The sequence below is a fragment of the Apis mellifera genome, linkage group LG7 (assembly GCF_003254395.2).
Source record: "Apis mellifera strain DH4 linkage group LG7, Amel_HAv3.1, whole genome shotgun sequence".
Lineage (NCBI taxonomy): Eukaryota > Metazoa > Arthropoda > Insecta > Hymenoptera > Apidae > Apis > Apis mellifera.
Window position 1 is genome coordinate 2,046,705 of NC_037644.1, and position 14,564 is coordinate 2,061,268.

The following is a 14,564-nucleotide window of genomic DNA, read 5'->3' on the forward strand; positions in this document are numbered from 1 at the left end:
TGGAAAGAAGTATTTTTTGCCGTGATATTGAAGAATATAATTCGCCGAAAAGAATCATTTTTGAAAGATTCTCTTGAAACAGTGCTGTTTTGAGTGGATATTGAATGCTGAAAGAAGAAAATTTCGTCGAAAAAGAGAAAAGACTGAAAACAGTGATTATTTAAAAAAAAAAAATAACAAGTGATTTTGATTTAATAGCATTCCAAGAACGAGTGATGTTGGTCAGTTTACCGATATCGATTCACATTTATCATACAGACATAATTATTGTGCTGTGATTTAAACCAAAACTTTGATGCATAGTCTCAATTTGTTTTCTTGTTTCTTTTTTTTTTTGTTTATTATAAGTTCAAACATGACGAAAGATAAACTTTTGACGAATGATCTTTGATCCATTCTCTTTCAACGTAATAATATTTTCAAGCCAGATTTCTGTTTACTTTTAAATCGATAAGCGAATTTGTTTAGCTATGTATTTTGTGTATTCGCATATTTTATAAATAAGAATCGGAAATATTATTACCAAAATAATTATTGATCAACATTCCATAATTGCGATAAAGTTTTAACGTTGACGTTGGCCAACTTTGAATCTCAACTACGAAGAGTCGGAAATCATTTCTGTTTTCGGTGAGTATCCATTCTCTTCGAACTTTAACACGGTCGCTTAAAAGTCAAATCTAAAAATATACATGTAAATTATATTCTTTTCACATTTATCCACACCTTTGAGAATCGATTCCTCGACGATTTGCAAAATCGTTTTCATATATGAATGTAAATTTGTTTATTTATATGATCGATATAAACGGTTTTCACGTGATCTCGAGACGTTGTTGAAATTCAATAAACAAGGAATATATCTCGTGATTGATAATTATAAATACGACAAAGTAAATATTCTCGGGATTAGAAGAAGAAAAAGAACAAAAAAAAAAAAATTGTATCGTTTAAAATATTCGAAACAGTCGAAAGATAGATGTTAATTTTCAACGATAAAATAAACGGTGCATATATCACTAAATTGATATCGCAATGTTGACGGTTTGTTTAGTTTCCACAGCTGTGTTTAACACATAACGTTTGCACACGTGTTGCCGATATTCTGCTGCAAACCAATGTAAATTGTAATCGTGCAATCGATGGTCGGGAATGAACAGGGAGGGAAAAATGAATTATATGCCTAATGGAACGAAAACGAGATAATGGGCAATTATAGCGATACGCATAAAAAATATATTTATATAACGTTTTTTTTTTTTTTTTGTACTTTTCCGTTTGAAGGCAATTTGAAAGGAAGATTATTGCTGTTCATTAAAAGAAAAAAATGTCATCATTGGAGGAAATATATCTGTTTTCGTAACTGTTGATTAAAATTATTGTATGCATATAACGTGTAAATATTGTGATAAATGCATGGAAAGAGCTCGGAGAGAAGTTGAAAATTGCTGCGCCAATCGAAAATACAGATTCATTCTCTTGTTTGTACACGTTCTGTTTAATCTACTTACGTGCTTGTTTATACGTGATTTATCCATAGGTAAACTTGAAATATTATCAAGGATCAAAAATTAACAAATCGATTAAATAATGAGTTTATTAAAATTTAATAAATGCTTCTTCATGTTTGAAATTTCAGAATTCTTGAATTTCTCCAAATTCTTTCAAAATTTTGAAATTTTAAAATACTCTAGATTTATTGAAATTTTCAAAGCTTTATAATTTTTAATATTTAAGAATATTTGAATATTTCTCGAATTTTAAGTTAAAAAAATTTTGAAGTATCTTATTTTCAAAATTTTAGAATTTTTAAGTTCAAAAGCTCATTTTTAATTAAAGTATAAAATTAGTTAACGTTCTTTTTCCTCCCATGTTGTTATTTTCTTCGAGTTTCAAAATTCTGAAATTTAGAATTTCAAATTGGAATAATTTACTCATTCTGGATATTTTCTCGAACAAGTTTCATCTTGGAGCTAGTCAAATTTCCATGATTTTTAGGTTAAACGATTCGAAAGAATGGAAAACATCTTTGCAGAGTAAAATAACATCATTATTACCGAATTTTATCGTTTGGAAGTTACTTATGCAGCAATTAATTCGGAAAAGAAAAATATCGAGATATCTTTTCGAGGAATTTCTTTATTCCTTAACCTTTTGATTAAAATTACAATATTACAATATCTTTTGCGATAAATAAATAAGTTTTAATAAATTTAACGAATTATAAACTGAAGTTAGAATAATATCAGATTTCATTTGAACAAAATGAAATTATACGTCTGACTTAGATTTATTTAAAATTTTGTAAAAATTTGGATAATTATGTAATTTGATGGTTGAATTCAATTCAATTTCACTTTAATTTTGTTACAATTTTTCTTTGAACAACTTTGTTTCGTTACTAAAAAGAAAAAAAAAATCAGGCAAAAATATCAAAAAAGTAACATATTTTTTCATTTTTAAAACTCTTTTCACGATTCCTCTTTTGTACTTTCACCTGATTGATTTCTTTTAGTATACGAAATGATTCTATTTAACATAAATTGAAAAAATAAGAATGATTATTCAAGATGTAAATATTGAATTAAAATTTGAAAGGAAAAATTAAAAATTTTTCATTCTATTTTCTATTCTATTATTCTAAATTCATTGATATCTAACAACATCTAGCAATATATACGTAGAAAATAAATTCATGAACAGAATATTCATTTATTATTTGCATAACACATAAAAGAAACAATATTTTACATTTCACAAGAAACATAGATAAAAATGATAAATACCGTAAAATTGCAGATTCGTGTTCCATTGTTGAAAAGATTGGTCGGGGTATTGCGTTACGAATGGAAGAACACGTTCTTCTGGGATGAAATTTCATGCATAATACATGGAAATGGTGAACGATGATATCACTTTAATCGGTATATCGACGAAACGTTATTGAATCTGTTCGATGTCGGGAACGATGCCACGAGGAAAGACAAACGGTGCAACGCGTAACCAATATGTGTCGACCTATCGATGCTAGTTATCGTATTTCGTAATTTATTACAACACACTAATAAATCGATTATTATCGCAATTCGCGCCATAATTGAACGCCCGCTCCCTAATGAATTTCGACGATTCTAGAATTCGAACAAAGTTCAAAGGTCATTCCGAAACTCTAGAATTTTTAAATTCTCTTTAAGAGCTTTAAGAATTTTACAATAATAATAAGAATTATATATATTCAAGTTATATGGAATAGTAAAATTCTCAATTCCAAAATTGTTAATAACTTTTCAAAATTTTAAAATATCGAGATTTCATAGTTTCAAAATTCGGAATTTAAATCTGTTCAAAGTGTTAGAATTCCAAATCAGTCTTAATTCTAAAGTTTCGAAATTTAAGCTCTAAGAATTCCAGGATCCAGAAAACAACTTCAATGCTCTAGGATTTGAATTGTAAAATATTCCTAAAACAAAGTTTCGAAAAGTTCGATTTTATTTCGAATTGTTTACTTCTTCCACAACTTTTCATTTAATTCGAATTCGCAGAGACAAAATCCCCCGCGTTTCAAAATTTTCGAATCGTATATAACGCGATTAATTATCGTGATTAATCAATGTGTCTAATAATAATGTGTCGTCCCTTGGACGATCGATAATTCATTAATGTAAGGTATAATAGAGGCAAGGTGCGCGTTACGGTTTTATTATGGATTTTTTTCCTCGTATTGTGCCTCGTCATTGAAACAACTAACGATGCTAATTATCATCGACGTCTCCAACTTTGACACTTTCAAATAGATATAAATGACAACATAATGGAGAATTGGTATCGTGACATCATGGACAATTGGTCCAGACTCGATCACGGACTTCATAAAGTTACCTAAAACAGAGATCTAAATATTCGCAACGATGTTGGTGAAAGGGACACGAAAGAAAATTGAAATGAACCAGGCGATAGGAATATTTTAAACTCGAGTTTCGCTGCTACACGTCCTTGATAAGATGCCTCTCGTGAAATTGCGACATTTTATTTCGCTTTATACGTCAACTTTCATGACATAGAAAATTTGCCATTTAATATCTCACGTGATACGTTTCCATGAGAATAAAATTTATATTCAACAATCCAAGAATTCTTCCTTCGCAAACGCGTTTTCTACTACATTTTCCTTCTACGTTTTCATTATTATTATTATTATTATTATTGTTATTTCTTTTTTTATGGAATTTATTTTACAAGTGTTATTATTAAATCTTTTTATAATCAAATTCTTCAATATGGATAAAGAAATGAAGGGATTAAATAGGGATTTGTTTCGTTCTTCAAATATCACAATGAGTATTATACTTTGGATATTTTTTGTAAGTTTTTATACGTTCAAGTTTTGCAAATATTCAAATATGTAAATTATGGTTTACATTAAATTCAGAAATATTGGTAATTTAATTAATTAGTAACAATATTGATTTCTTATACCGATATTCTTTCATAATATAGATAATTAGATTTTGTATTGAGAGTTTAATGAGTTTCAATAATAATGTCAAATATTATTATTACAACTCATTACATGTAAAGAACATTTCTTATACATGAAAGATAACACAATATGTAAATATAACTCTAGAGGACTTAAGATTTAAGTACATACATAATTATACTATGTTTCTATTTTTCTATATTTATTTTAATAATCTTTCAGGTATAAATCTTCACATATTTTATTATCAAGTATATTTATTCAAGAATTACATCATAAGATCATTTTTATATCATCAATAATTTCAAATAGAACATTATTGTTTAAGTTCTCTTTGCACGAATATTATTTTATGAATGATAAAATTTTTAATTCATACTTAAAAATCTGAAACAGTTGTCATGATCAGATATAGTAAAATATATTTTCAATCATCCATATTAAATAAATTTAAACGAAAAGAAAATATAATTATGAAAAATATTTTCTACAGAATGTTGAATTTTTAATTAAAGATGATCTTTAATTTAATTTCCATGAAACTGAAGCAGCAAACATCGTAACACAAAAATAGTTGCAACTTGTAAATGTAAAACACGCGAATGGACTGGATATCGCCTCGAGTGGATCCGCGTAATGATTCTAAATCTGGGTTTCGAGTTGAGCGAACGATAAGTGCATAATGAATCGACTTAATACGTACGATCATTTATAGTGGAACGTTTATAGATATTCCCCTGGAACAGATATAATATATATAACAATTTTTTAATCCTTCAACAGATCGAATTATTTTTCTAGATGAATGAAACGTCTTTCATAATTTTTTATTTCCAAAATTCAATTATTCAATTTCTAATTTCTCGTGGAAAGAAAATTTCTTTAATCCAAAATAAAAAAATTGAAAGACTCTTTGAAATAGGTATTCGTCATTTCGAGATCAATTTCAATTTTCAAAAAAAAAAAAAAAAATTCTTTTCGTTTATCCAATAGTAGAATAATTTCAAAGGAACAAAGATTGATAATAATTTCTTTAATCCAAAATAAAAAAATTGAAAGAACTCTTTGAAACAGGCATCATTTCGAGATCAATTTCAATTTTTCAAAAAAACATTCTTTTCCAATAGTAGAATAATTTCAAAGGAGCAAAGATTGATAATAATTTCTTTAATCCAAAATAAAAAAATTGAAAGGCTCTTTGAAACAAGCATTCATCATTTCGAGATCAATTTTAATTTTTCAAAAAAAAATTCTTTATCCAATAGTAAAATAATTTCAAAGGAGCAGATTGATAATAATTTCTTTAATCCAAAATAAAAAAATTGAAAGAACTATTTGAAACAGGCATTCATCATTTCAATTTTCAAAAAAAAAAAAATTCTTTTCGCTTATCCAATAGTAGAATAATTTCAAAGGAGCAAAGATTAATAATAATTTCTTTAATCCAAAATAAAAAAAATTGAAAGAACTCTTTGAAAGAGGCATTCATCATTTCGAGATCAATTTCAATTTTTAAAAAAAAAATTCTTTATCCAATAGTAGAATAATTTCAAAGGAGCAAAGATTGATAAAAAATCACTCGCTCACGTGACGATATTAATTTAAATACATCGACGATAAAGGAAGCTCACTCGATAAGAAGAAGAAGCTCGTTTATCCGAAGGAAGAATAGCAACACGGAAACTCGTGATAAAGAATAATGTTTACAGCGAGTTAGTTACAGGAAGTTGGTGTGTAACTTAACGCTCGAAGGGATTCCGCCGTTTAGAACGGTGTTCCAAATAGTTGGAACAGCTGCACACGCTTCCACGAGTGGCCGTATATCAAGTTCTTAACAATAGGAGGACAGGAATTCTCCGGGAGGGGGATGGATAATGGGCTCGGTCGAGCGCGAATTTCCACCATTTTTCAAGGTTGCCATTTGCTAAACTGTGACCGATGCCAATTAGTCCTCTTACCCATCCTCATCGGACTCAATGGATGGGGGTGGCCCGTTAAGTTTGGCCAACGCGGTTTTCGAGTTTGATTTGCTTTTCCAGTATTGTACCAAGGATCCGTATTCACGCGAAGGGAAGTATTCCTCAATGCGTTTCTCGTTTCAGGGAATTTGTGCGCGTAGTTTTGAAATTTGCCGTTAATTGTGCCATAGAAATAATATCGAAATTAGTTAGTTTCTATTTATATTTGTAAGTTCAAGATTGTGAAGGAAATTCGTTGTACAGTTTGATTAGATATTATTCGAATTATAGGGTGTTTCTTGTACGAGTTATTATTTATGAAACGTATCGATCATATTTAATGATACTAGAGATTGAGTATCTGGAGAGTGTCTCATGTAAAATTTCGAAGCAAAGATTACTTTGGTATCAAGATAATTTCTTGTAAATGTAAATTGTAATATGTTAAGTTGAGAAAAAATAGAAAGAATTATTGAAATTATTGAAATTTCGAAGCAAAGATTACTTTGGTATCAAGTTAATTTCTTGTAAATGTAATATGTAAAGTTGAGGAAAAATAGAAAGAAAAGAAGAATTATTGAAATTATTCAAATTTCGAAGCAAGGACTATTTTCAATTTCTTGTAAATATAAATTGTAACATGTAAAGTTGAGGAAAAATAGAAAGAGAAGAAGAATTATTGAAATTATTGAAATTTCGAAGCAAAAACTACTTTCAAGTTAAATTCTTGTAAATATAAATTGTAATATGTAAAGTTGAGGAAAAATAGAAAGAAGAAGAATAGAAGAATAGAAGAAGAAGAATTATTGAAATTATTGAAATTTCGAAGCAAAGACTACTTTCAAGTTAATTTCTTGTAAATATAAATTGTAACATGTAAAATTGAGGAAAAAGAAGAAGAATTATTAAAATTTCGAAGCAAAGACTACTTTGGTAGTAAAGTTACTTTTAAATATAAATTGTAATATGTAAAGTTGAGGAAAAATAAAAAGAGAAGAAGAATTATTGAAATTATTGAAATTTCGAAGCAAAGACTACTTTCAAGTTAATTTCTTGTAAATATAAATTGCAATATGTAAAGTTGAGGAAAAATAGAAAGAAGAAGAATAGAAGAATAGAAGAATAGAAAAATAGAAGAAGAAGAATTATTGAAATTATTGAAATTGCGAAACAAATTTTTTGTAAATATAAATTGTAATATGTAAAGTTGAGGAAAAATAGAAAGAGAAGAAGAATTATTGAAATTTCGAAGCAAAGATTACTTTGGTATCAAGTTAATTTCTTGTAAATGTAATATGTAAAGAAGAAAAATAGAAAGAGAAGAAGAATTATTGAAATTTCGAAGCAAAGACTATTTTCAAGTTAATTTCTTGTAAATGTAATATGTAATATGTAAAGTTGGGGAAAAATAGAAAAAGAAGAAGAATTATTAAAATTATTGAAATTTTGAAGCAAAGACTACTTTGGTATTAAAGTAAATTTCTAGTAAATATAAATTGTAATATGTAAAGTTGAGGAAAAATAGAAAGAGAAGAAGAATTATTAAAATAGACAATTAATATTTAGATAAAGAGTATATTGATTTACACATTGATCAATATATAAATTTTACGCTTAACATCCGATCCTTCTTCTCCAAATTTCGTGTCAATAAAAATTTTTTAACTCTTTATTACATATAAATTATGGAACAAGCTTAGACGGTATCAAGATCAATATCTTTAATATTGGATACAAAATAAAAGTTTAAATGGTACTTGACTATACCGGTTAGCGGCCGTTTGTCAAGCGTAAATGTGGTTTCTCTAGAATCAATTTTCCAATCAGCGTTCTCAGACGTTAAGATTTATGCGTCTCCATAAAACGCGCTTCCCATAGGGGCCGCTTGCGTCAGTGTCTGTTGCGATGTAGAAACTCGATGCTAACGGCCTCGTGTTGAGAATTTACGAGAGTGACATGTCGCGAAACGACGTGTTGCCTATCTCTACACTTCTAGGGAATTTTCTTCTTTTTTTTTACAGATCTAATGATAATTTTTATTCGCGTAAAAATCCATGGAAAAGTTCGATTTCATCGGTTTCGAAATGATATATTAATCTATCGATTTCAAACGATTTCTTTTTTTAATTAATATTCATTCAAAATTTTCATTATTTAATTTTGTTGCATTCGTTCATATTTATTGTTTATTATTTGTTTATTATTTTAATTGCTCGCATTATTTTACGTTGGTCAACTCGTTCATCAAGGTTATCAATGACGTAACGTTACCAAAATGTATCTGATCAAGGATTAGTTGATATTCTCGGATGTCGACATGAAAGACGCGCTTTCCTTTGCGAAGATATCCACGTATGATAACGTTACAATTACACAGATTGTTATTGATTATATTCGTATATTCATATTGCATATGGATATCATTCATGAAAATCCAGTTTTATAAATTATTTTTCAATAGAATATTGTTTAAAAATTAAATTTCGTACAAAATTCTCATTTTCTTTCTCTTCAGATCTAAAAAATATTATTGAAATGCCATTCACAATTAATAAATATCAGTTTATAATGATTCATTTTACTCGTGAAAACAAAATGATTATTTGAATCCAAATTTTAGTCACGCAGAATAATATTCTTTCCTTCCAGAAGTAATTATGCAAAGTAGTTTCTTCTTTAAAAAAAAAAAAAAATAAATAAAGAGATTTCAACTTGAATTTTTAGTCACGTAAAAGATTTTCTTTTAAAACAAGATTGTTTAAGCCAACTTTTAATCACAACATACAATTTCTCTTTTTCAAAAGAATAATATTATTCTAACTCTGTAAATCTGCCTTTCAAAAAAATGGCATACAAACGATTTCTCTTCTTTTTAAAATAAAAAAAAAAAAAAAAAACTGAGTACTAAAAGCCATTCTTTAATAAAATAATTTCCTCTTTTCTAAAGAAGGAAAATTCATTGTTAATCCAGATTTTAATTATACAAATAATTTTTCCTTTTAAAGCAAGATTTATTTAAAATTTACTTTTTAAATTTTAAAATTTTTCCTTCTCAAAAGAGAGTTGTTATAAAATTTTAGTTAGTATCAAAGATCGTTAAATTTAAATTCAATTTGTGAAACGATGACACGGATGAAAAGTCTTATCTCTAAAAAACTAGTCTCCATTTTCATAGCTATAATGCTATCATTCCTTATATTGTGCAATAGTTTTATCGCGCCAGAACGTGCGAAAGTTGGCACAATTAGCGTATCTTTCGTTGTTGGTTCACGTTGGTTATATTCGTGGAAAAATGAATATCAAGGAAACGTAGCATTGGAAGAATTATGCAAATACTTTTCCACGTACGAGCGAAGATCGATCCGTGACCATGCTTACGAATGTTGAAATTTCCATATGTTAGTGGGCGTTTTAACATACAAAAAAAAAAAAAAAAAGAAAGAAATATCACATCGTTGAAGTGTTTTCGAAAAACATCGTTTCATTTGAACAATTTTATACGTATAAACAAAGCTCTATTGGATTCGATTCGGTCAAACAAAATCAGAGATTCCTTATATATTTATTTAGAAAAACGTTTTATAGGATTCGAAAAATTTATGGAAATCTCGATTTATAGAATATTATATGAAAAATACACTTTAGAATCTATTTACTTTTATCTTCGAATAATTTAAACATAGTTTTCGATTCTCTTCATTAAATCATTAATCAAATAATTAAATCAAAAATTTCATAATAATAATAATAAATTAATTATATTAAATAAATTATATTGTAGTTTTTGAATTAATTATAATTAATAGAGAATTCTGAAACAAATAAATGAAAGTTTTATTCGGAAATTAATTTTAATAAATATTTATAATAAGATTTTCAAACATACAATCTCTTTTCATAATAATAAACATATCACTTCTCATTTATTCAAGATACTAACAATCGAAATAATAAAATAACAACAAAATTTCCTGATTCCTCAAATAGTCTCTAGATATTAAAAAGATCATAAGGTAAAATTTAACCCCCGATTAAACTGATCTAACCATGCTCTCCCATCGAGATATCAAACTCTGAAGAACAATTTAGCCTCCCCTCTCCCTCACGAACTTCAAGTTTTCTCGATCGCGACGTCGCATCACCACCCACGGCCACGGATGGTTAATTAAACGGTGACATTTTCCAGGCGACTCGGCCTTCGATGGCAAAGCCATTCTTTTCAATCTGAATAGCGACGCGCTTACGCGAACCCACGCGTGCAACGATATCATCGCGGCTGCCCGCCCGCCGCCTTGTTTGCCTCGTTTATCTGCGCGCGTCAAATGGGAAGAGGTCAGCCTCGAACGTCATTACATTAACACCGATACTAATTATCTGTTCTGGTATCATTACGAATTATCGTTATCACGCGGATTACTCATTATGGCGAGAAGAGGCTTGTGGAAATAGGAATCGTATAATTTTCTGTTGTGAAAATTTTGCGATTGTCCAACCATGTCCGGTCTTTTTTCCCTTCCTCTTCCTCTTCTCGAGAAGAAGCTTTTTTTTTACAAGATTTCTCATATGTGAAATATTTATACGTGTGTGTGTGTGAAAAGATAAGTTGAAGATAGAGATATAATTGGGGATGGGGAAAAAAAAACTTTCGAAAGATTTCGAGTAAAAAATTTGATTCTGTGAACTCTAGAAATTCAGATAAAGAGTAAAGAATTCGTGAATAGAAGTGACTTGATAGACATATTGATACGAATTCATTTTTACATAATAATCTTTTGTTTTGATTTTCAACTCGTTTTTAATTCGATTTAAATTTAAATTAAAATCACAATTTCTCTTTTTGTTGTAAATAAAACGATAAATAATAATTTTAATTACGATAATTTTGAAGCACGGTTTATAATTCGAAATACAAGATCAAATTACAGAGGAAGAATCTCGATGAATGTCATCACACTTTCTCATATTTTTTTGCCAGGTACATCGATCATTTTTAACGACTTCCACTCGACACGCGTTGTCGCCTCCCCGTTTCGAGGTTCTTAAGATTCCATTACCCCAAAAAGAATTAGGAGATCAACGATTAACAATTGCTTTAATCTTTACATCAAAAATTTTCCTAATTTAATTTCTCATTTCGATGTATAATAAAATCGAATAAAAATTAAAATATTCAAAAGTAATTTTATCACGCGAATGCAAAGAATCCGGATACTTAAATATTGACACAACGAGCATAAAGCAGCTACCAATATTTATTCGCTCGACTAAGTCAATTTATTTTCTTTTTTAATCGAAGAATAAATTTCATTAAGCAATTTCTCTTTTTCCCCTTGATCGCGATTCAAAATCAGAAAACTTTAATTTTTCTAATATAAGTTTGCGGAGAATTCTCGGGTCGATCGTATTTCGCCGTGGGTTTGCGCCAGATTCGCGAATCCCTCCCCCTCGTCGTCGCACTCACCTCGAATTTCCTGAAGGTCTCGTAAACTATCGAGGAATCGATCCAATTTCAAAAAGGCCGCCGCGAGACGTTCCTATTTCGAGGCCTCTCCCCTTTCAATCCCCGTTCCATTCATCTCCTTAACGGACGCTGGAAATAGAGGAAGATTTAGAGCAGAAACGTTAATTGTCAGATCGTTTTCCACGAGTGACGCGTGGAGGAACTCGTCACGGTTAATTGGCGTCAATAATTATTTAGAGAATAATTTTTGAAATGAACACGTTTCAATTTATGTAAACATTATTTATATAGATATAATATAGTTTTCTTCGTCGAATCTGCGAAATTTTCGTCGTATAACGATATGCAAAGTATCATTAATCAAATTCTGTATTTCTATAGATCCATAATCTGTTAGTTACAAATTGGGAAAAGAAAGGTTATCACCGACGAGAGAATCGTGTGCTCGAAATGCGTGGGCCATTTAAAATATAATACCCTACGCGATTATAAAATTTGCAAATATTATTATTTTTAAATAAAATTATTCCAACACAGAATGTTGATATATTCGTGTTTCGAAAACTAAAACACGTATTTGTATTAATTAATGTACAAAAAAATTGAATCTTGTTAATTTTGGTCCACGTTTTTTTAAAATTTATCTTTTTATCTCTGCGTTTTATATTTGACATTTACAGGGAAGGATCGTTAATTTCGGCAAATTTAAATTATAATTAACAACGACGAAGTTTAAATACTATCTGATCACCGCGTTATAAACCCACCTCGTTAACCCCTCGAGCACGGATCTTCCATTATCTCGTCATTAATCGGGGGGAGGGGAGGGGGAGAAAACGTATCAACTCCCACGAATCCTCAAGTGGGCGTTTGGTAAGCATATTACTATTGCAACCCCACATAATTCCGAATTTGTCTATTCGTCAGTTTGTTGGCTGGGAAATTAACGCCCCTGTTTAATGAAACGGCGTATTAACCAACGGGAAAAAAAGAAAGATCATATTTTTTTGCCTTTCTTTTTTAATTCTCGTGAACGAGACGATCAATCCTTACTGCAAATCTCATAAATCTTACTAATCAATTAATTAAGTAACAAATGATCGAATTTATTTTATTTTATTTTATTTCGACTCTTGATTTATCATTTTATGTCTCCGTTTAATATCTAAATTTTAATAATTTCTTTAAATGAAATAAAGACCATATTTTTTTTTTTTAACTCTCGTGAACGAAACGATTAATCCTTACTGAAAATCTCATAAATCTTCCCATTATTAATTAATTAATTAGATAACAAACAAATGATCGAATTTATTTTATTTTATTTTATTTCGGCTCTTGAATTATCATTTTATGTCTCCGTTTAATATCTAAATTTTAATAATTTCTTTAAAAGAAATAAAGACCATATTTTTTTTTTAACTCTCGTGAACGAAACGATCAATCCTTACTGCAAATCTTATAAATCTTCCCGTTACTAATTAATTATTTAGGTAACAAACAAATTTATTTTATTTTATTTCGGCTCTTGAATTATCACTTTATAATTCTTAAACACTTTATATATAAAAGAAAGAAAGACCATATTTTTTTCTTATTTTTGCCTTTTTTTTAAGTTTCGTGAATGACATGATTAATCCTTACTGCAAATTTCGTAAATTTTACTAATCAATTAATTAGGTAACAGACAAATGATGGAATTTATTTTATTTTATTTTATTTCGATTCTTGAATTATCATTTTATGTCTCCATTTAATATCTAAATTTTAATAATTTCTTTCAAAGAAATAAAGACCATATTTTTTTTTTTAACTCTCGTGAACGAAACGATCAATCCTTACTGCAAATCTCGTAAATCTTATTAATCAATTAATTAGGTAACAAACAAATGATCGAATTTATTTTATTTTATTTTATTTCGGCTCTTGAATTATCATTTTATGTCTCCGTTTAATATTTAAATTTTAATAATTTCTTTAAACAAACAAATGATCGAATTTATTTTATTTTATTTCGGCTCTTGAATTATCATTTTATGTCTCGTTTAATATCTAAATTTTAATTGCTAGTAACTAATAAATAAATAAATAAACAAATCTCGTCGTATTTTTGTATTTCTCTTAGCTTCTAGGATATAAACTTCCTTGTACACTTATACGTCATTCCTGATACACATACACGAGATTAAACCGTTTAAAGAATTAAGAAAAAAAACGTGTCAAGAAAATCGTGTTTATAGTAAAAAAAAAAAAAAAAAAAAGAATATATATATATACATATATGCTTCGTCGAGTTTATATTTACGTAAAACGAACACGTAATGGAAAGAAGGTGTGTGAATCGCGACTCGTTATGTCTGATTTATGAATTCTATTCATGCGCGAGTAACGTTCGCCGATAAAAAGGGGGAAAAATTTAATTATTAGTCTCTCGTGCGAATGAAACGAAAAATAAAAAAATAAATGATCATTCCCTCGTCTGGGTTTACGATCATTCGTCGAAATGATGACATCTCGATTTTTCTGTTTATGGTAGTGATTTTTATCGTTTACCTTACCGGTCTTATATTGGGAAAAAAAACGAAACGAAACGACGTGTGCATTCCATTCGTTAGAATGGCGCACAGAGCGATACTTAAGTTGCAACCGGTCAAACCTTTTTTTG

At 28.7% G+C, this 14,564-nt stretch overlaps 2 protein-coding genes across 5 annotated transcripts in view; one reads left to right on the top strand and one right to left on the bottom strand.

Moving 5' to 3' along the window:
- LOC100577098 (enolase-phosphatase E1) overlaps positions 1 to 3,004 on the bottom strand; it is a 62,038-nt gene extending 59,034 nt beyond the window's left edge. Inside the window, exon 1 of the mRNA XM_016913158.2 lies at positions 2,787 to 3,004. The gene's annotated coding sequence lies outside the window, so the exon portion shown is untranslated. The remainder of the gene's footprint in view (positions 1 to 2,786) is intronic.
- LOC413153 overlaps positions 1 to 14,564 on the top strand; it is an 85,478-nt gene that overhangs the window by 43,908 nt on the left and 27,006 nt on the right. The gene's annotated exons all lie outside the window — the stretch shown is intronic.